This window comes from Drosophila innubila, chromosome X, assembly GCF_004354385.1.
Source record: "Drosophila innubila isolate TH190305 chromosome X, UK_Dinn_1.0, whole genome shotgun sequence".
In the NCBI taxonomy this organism is placed as follows: domain Eukaryota; kingdom Metazoa; phylum Arthropoda; class Insecta; order Diptera; family Drosophilidae; genus Drosophila; species Drosophila innubila.
The window spans coordinates 27454840-27461552 of NC_047626.1; positions in this window are offsets into that span (position 1 = coordinate 27454840).

The window sequence follows — 6713 nt, forward strand, 5'->3', positions numbered from 1 at the left end:
GCACGTTTTCAATTCGCATCGCAGGTGGATGGCAGTTCGTTGCAATGGAGTGAAAGGTGCGGCATTTTGGGGCATGGTCGTGTTGCTGGACAGTGGGAATGGGCGAGGATTGTCGCACATTAATGACGAAATTATTGTTTCAATTGCTTTCAACTGTTGTCAATGCAAATTTTATGCAAATATTTTTCGGCTGGCGTTGCGACTCTTAAATGCCATTATGGCCAATAAGTCAATAATTATTGCACCACACAGTCATTTGTGCTGTTGTTGTTGTTGTGCGTTGCAGTTGCAGTTGCAATTGCAGTTCCTATTATTGACCAGACCCTCGTGTGGACCCCTTTTCCGCAGTTCACGTGTGGCGTGACCAATTCCCAAATAGGCGTTAATTACTTTTATCTTCACATTGTCACCCTACAACAATAGCAACAATAACAACAACAATAACAAAAACAATAACAACAACAACAACTACAACTACAATAACAACAACAACAACAACTGTTCATGTTTGCTCGCTTTTGGTCAAAATGTATTTATTAATAATTATTATTATTATTTTTGCACTTTACTTAACTCGCATAAATCAATTTCCCGATTGTTATGTGAAATATTTGGAGATTACATTCCCTGTAGGGTTTATTGTTAATTTGAATCTATTTTTGAATTGTATTTCGCTTATGTACTAACAATTACAGGGTAACATTTGGTTGCTCATACTTAATTATACTAAATTTAAATTTATTAGCTTATTACAATTATATTGTTTGTATGATAATCAGCAAATGGAAATAGTGAACAAAGATTCACCATAAATTAGCTTGTATGAGCTAGTAGATACCCTCTTGTAAATTTTTACTTATTTATTCCTCTATATTGCAAGCAGATCAAGTTTGTTTTTAGAATTTGGCCTCGCCCCCTTTACCGCCTAAAAATCGACATAGAAATTTTCACATTCAAATTATAAGAACAATTTAAAAGGTAGTGACACCAAACTTGGTATGTAGATTCCCCTATATTGCTGGCAGATCAAGCTTGTTTCTTTTTCCGATCCGATCACTATATCACAAAGCGCCCATAGGAACAATCGGTCAAAAATCAAGTTTTAGTATGAAAAACTTTTTTGTTTTATGAGATATTATAACCAAACTTATAGAATATACTTTTAAGTTAGTCTTACACATCCTTACCGAAGTTGGTTCAACTCGGACCCCTACATCATATAGCTGTCATAGGACCGATCGGGCGAAAATTAAGTCTTAGTATGAAAAACTTTTTGTTTTATGAGATATAGTTAACAAACTGACAGAATACGCCTTTACGTTGGTCTTATACATTCTGACTGAAGTTGGTTCAAATCGCTCCACTGTATCATATAGCTGCCATAAGACCGATCGGACGAAAATCAAGTTTTAGTATGAAAAACTTTTTTTTTATGAGATATCGTAACTAAAACTAAAAGTATATGCATTTAATTTGGTCTTATACAGTCGAGTAAACTAAATATTTTTGATTTTTTTTCATTCTTAGCTTTTGCCATAGTAAGTACGGAGTCTCCGACAGTCGAGTATGCTCGACTGTAGCACAGCGAGCGAAGCGAGCCGGGGGTTGGCGAGCGAAGCGAGCTGTGGGCGGAACCCTCTAGTTTCTATATGGATTTGACATTTAGCGCACAGCTTTTATCTTATGTCCATACCTAGCTTTAGTCAACAGATGGAGCTTAATATGTATATTAAAATACTTATAGATTCTATGTAATAAAAGTCTGTTTTCATAAATAAACCTATTTAGTTGGTTTAAGTTTCATTCAACTGGCAATGCTAATTTGAATGTCCAAATATTTTGTGGCTAAAGGGCGGCCTCTTGAGCTGAGTGAAAGTGCTGTGGCAACCACAGGGCATCCAAGTGGCATCCTCAACTGCCCCGCACAAGTCCTCCCCTTATTCCCCCATTCGTTCAGGCGTGGCTCGTATAATATAATTAATGCTATGAATTACTTGAGCTCCGTACTAAGCCGAACTGACCGCGCAGACAAACACACCCCAGTGTGTGTGTGTGTGTGTGTGTGTCAGCAGGGTCAGGAATGTGGAATCCTGGCTTGGCTAAATTGTTGTTGTTGGGGATATTCCAACACGTTGCTGCTTGGTCAGCCACATGAACTTAATTGCTTTATGAGGCGCTCAGTCGCTTGTTATGGACTTCAATTGGATTTCGCGTGAGTGCAGAAGGAGCAAGCGGTGCCAGTGGGGCAAGTGGGGCACCAATTGGTGGCTGCTGGGGCAAGCAGGGCGAGGAGTGTGTGTGAGTGAGCCAAATGAGACATTGGGGATCAATTATTTGGTCGGCGCATTGCCGCATTGCCGCAAGGCAGGACGTTGAACCAGATAGCAAATCACGATAGCCACCGTTAGCATCAGCACCGCCTGCACCGCCTGCACCACCCACAGCTTTCTCCGTTCAGCACCATCATCGTAGATCAGCTCATATTTTTCAGCTGATGTGAAAGTTTTTTAATCAGGCTGATGGCAACATCATCATCATCGTCATCATCAACATTAGGGGTATTGCTAATGATGTTGTTGGTGCTAGAGGCACGTCGCAAGCTCTCACATTTTTTATGCCACTTTACTGCACTTTCTCGCCAAGGTGCGAAGAACTCCAGCAATAATCGAAAACTTTGCAGCCGCGTGGCAAGTGCAAGTTACAGCTGCGTTGCAAGTTGAAATGGATTTCTCATTTTTTTAAATTTCTACCACCAACAAACCCACTGATGGCAGACTGATCTGAGTGGGAGGTGGATGAAGAAGCTGCCATGACAATGTGTTTTCCATTTTCCTTTCATATTTTGTGCCCATCTGAAATGAAACTATTTTGTTGCCGTTTGAAATGTGTGTGGAATGTCCTTTGGCTGTTAGTAAAGACGGAGAGTGGGTGATATGGGTTCTTAACAGCCATGGCAATAGATTGAATGTATTTCGGACTGACCAGTGTCCAGGACAACGTTGAAAGAAATGATTCAACACACTTTCAATATTAAAATTCTTGCACATCATTTGATTTGATTTGGGGTAATCGTGCGTCATTTTGTAAACTTTCACCATGGCGATTACGTTTTATGGAATTTAACTTTAAGTGAGAAAAGTACCTCAGGCAGTGTGTGTGTAAGAGTGTGTGTGTGTATGTAAATTTTGTTGGTGTCTTTGGCAATTAAAAACTGAATGTTGTACATGGTATTTCCATTTTGGCACTTAAGTCAGCCAAAGTCAATTATAATCAACGCCTGGCCGACTTACGCCCAATAACTCCACCCCTTAAACGTCTTCAAGCCCTTCTCTGCCTTCTTCCACTCCCACTTAAGACTGTGACTGAAACAATTGTGAGTCTCTCGAGCAGCTGCCGTCACGCAAAAAGGATTAAAAAGCATTCACATGCTCATATCCTTATAGATAACCCCAAACATAACACAAACTCCTTCCTCCCCAGCACACACTCACACACACATACACATACACATATGTGTGCGTTATTTTATGCAAAAGTGTTTTGAGACTTTTGGCTGATTGGCAGCACTTTAGCTGGAGAAGCTGGGAACTTGCCACAAGAGGGCCAAGGATATTTTAGCCGCCGGCAATGCGAAAAGTAAATTGGCTAACATATGAGCTTTAACCAGCTATGTCTTATAATAATATGATAATAATAAAGCAATCTTAGTGGTAGGTGCCTTGCATAAAATGTAACGAGTCAAGAATTGCAGGTAACAATTTAAAATTAAAAACCAGTTGTTAGTGATTATAATAATAATTTATCACTGAGTAACGAGTAGCCTTAGTAACGAATGAAGTTAGAGCAGCTGCAAGTAACGAGTTGATGATAACAAATTACGATTAACAAGTAGTTAGTATTTCTACAGGTATTAAGTTTTGTTACAGTCACAAGTAACGAGTAGAAGCAATCGATGTTTTTGAAATTGATAATAACGAGTAACGCTTGAAAATCAAATAGCGAGCAGCCAGCTGCAACTTATGATTATACATTAACAAGTAACGAATAAAAACTAGACATTAGCGAGTAACGAGTAAAGGTTCAGGAGCTTTACTTAAATTGATAAAAACGAGTAACGCTAGAAGATCAAACAGCGAGTAATCAGTTGCAACTCATAAGTAGCCATTATCAAGTAATGTTTATTAAATATACATTAGCGAGTAACGAGTAGAGGTTAAGGAGCTCTATTTATATTAATAATAACGTGTATTGATTGAAGATGAAAGTAACAAGGTTAAAGAGACCTTTTTTTAAATTGATAATAGCGAGTAACAAAGTGTAGTTAATGAGTAGCTATTAACAAGCAACAATTGTCAAATAGACATTAGCGAGTAATGAATAGAAGTTATCGAGGTTTTTCAAATTGATAATAACGAGTAACGTTTGAAGATCAAATAGCGAGCAAACAGCTGATAAGCCATTAACAAGTAACGAATATCAAATAGACATTAGCCGTTAACGAGTAGAGGTTAAGGAGCTTGAAGATCAAATAGCGAGTAACAAGGTTAAAGAGACGTTTTTTAAAATTGATAATAGCGAGTAACAAAGTGTAGCTAATGAGTAGCCATTAACAAGCAACAGTTGTCAAAACGACATTAGCGAGTAACGAGTAGAAGTCAACGAGCAGTTTGAATGATAATGTCTACAAGCAGCGAGTAATTATGCAACCTTTAAGTGGTCCTTTTCTGATTGTACAAAGAAGATATGCCACTGCCAGATGACTCGCACATTACCCATTCATAAATTTGGCATATGAAGTGGCTGTCAGAACGTGTTTGGGAAAGTGGGCAAACAATTTGCAGCCTGAATTACAATGCCAGCAAAAAGGGGGCCAAAAAGCCGCAGTCGGATAATTCCGAGTGGCCACAAAACTTAATTGCTTTACTCTGGACCAAAAAACAACTGTCGGATTCTTAATGCCACACTCTGGTTGCTTGTGCCGTCTGAGTAACTGAGTTCTTATCGCGGCGTACCCAAAAAACCGTCAACAGCGTCAACTAGCCTCCAGTCGACACTGTTTCTGAGTCAGATTCAGATTCAGATTCAGTTTCAGCTTCTGTTTCTGTTTCTGCAACGCAAATTATATGCAAACGAGCTTAATATCCGGCCAAACAGACGCACACTCAGTCACAGGTCTACCATATACCCTCAACCTCCAGAGCACAACCCTATGTTCATGTATCTTACTCAATTCGCAGGGACGAAAAATTAATATGAGCTGAATCAGGTTGCAAGGAACAAGTACTATTATAGTTCTTTTGTGAACTAACTCAAAGTTTGATTTTAAACAATTAACTAATGGCACTAGTTTTTTAAGTTCTTTGGAGCCAGATCAGTTATTTTTCAAAACACTAGTACAGTGAACTTGTATTAAAGTTAACCATATTGTAAAGATCTTGTATCTTACTTACTCATTAAAATAGGATTTTATAAGTAAACCAAAAATTATTATTGAAGATTTTGCATTGTAGAATTGTAGAACTAGTATCTTTAAAAGATTTTTTAATGAGCTTCGTTTTCTTACCGCTTCATAGACAAACCGAAATAAATCGAAGCCTAATCAAATCAACAAATTTCCTTTAGAACTAAACAAACCATTTTAAAAGGAACTTGTTCACAATGGTCCGGCTTGCAGTTTAGTTTCGGGTTACACTCATTTTGAGTTACCGTCATTTGGCATTCCATTTCAAGTCTCTCAAATAACTCAGACACCTCACAAAGTGTTCCTGCCACAGTCTCTGCCACTGCAACTGACTGTGCCACATGATGTATGTGTGTGTGTGTGTGTGTTTGTGTGTGTGGCAAACCGCCGCCTGATAATTTCTCTGCACTCGACTGATAACAACATTTAATTTAATGCCCGAGGTCAGCAATATTCCATTTATTATTGGATTAAATTCGGCAGCAAAGTTTTTGCTCGGCTCTCGCCCCCAAAAGCGGGAGCGTGTGGCAAGTGTGGAGAGCGGGAGAGCGGGAGAGGGAGACGGTGTCGAAGAGAAGGAGAGGAGCAGGGGAGGCATGTACGTGGACGAGACTCGTTGTCCACTATCTGGAGTCGGGATAAGCGACGGCTGTCCTTTTGTCCAGGATATAAATTGTGTGCATGGCTTTTTTACAAGTTGTTGTTGCTGCTGTTGCATACATATTTTTATCTGCCACGCCCACAGCTCGCAGAGGCGCACTTGTCGCACTTGTCGTCGTCATCGTCGTCGTCGTCGTCGTCGTCGACGCTGAAGCTGAGGCTGTGCTATCCATGTCCTTCTCGTGGTCCTCTGACTAGACGACAGGAAATGTATTTCACATTTTTTTTGTGTCGCTTTTTTCTGCGTGCCCATGAAATTTGCATGAGCTCGACTGGCAAGGATCTCGGCCAGGACATTCGCCTGTGTGCGACTATCTACAGGCAAGGTGGGGGGGAGCCTGACAGAGGGTTTGCGGGCGGGGCATGACAAAATGCCCATAAGGGATTAGCTGCAAATCGCAGGCGACGTCGCTGGACATCGTTTTTTGTGGCTGCTGTCACCGTTTTGTCCTCTTCGTCCTGTTCGTCCTGTCGGAATTTGTTGCAAAACTCATTTAAGCCAAGTTATGCGCAGTATGTAAATTGTTTTGGCCGCACCGATTTGATGTGTGTGTGTGTGTTGTTGTTGTTATTCTTATTTTTATTTTTTGTG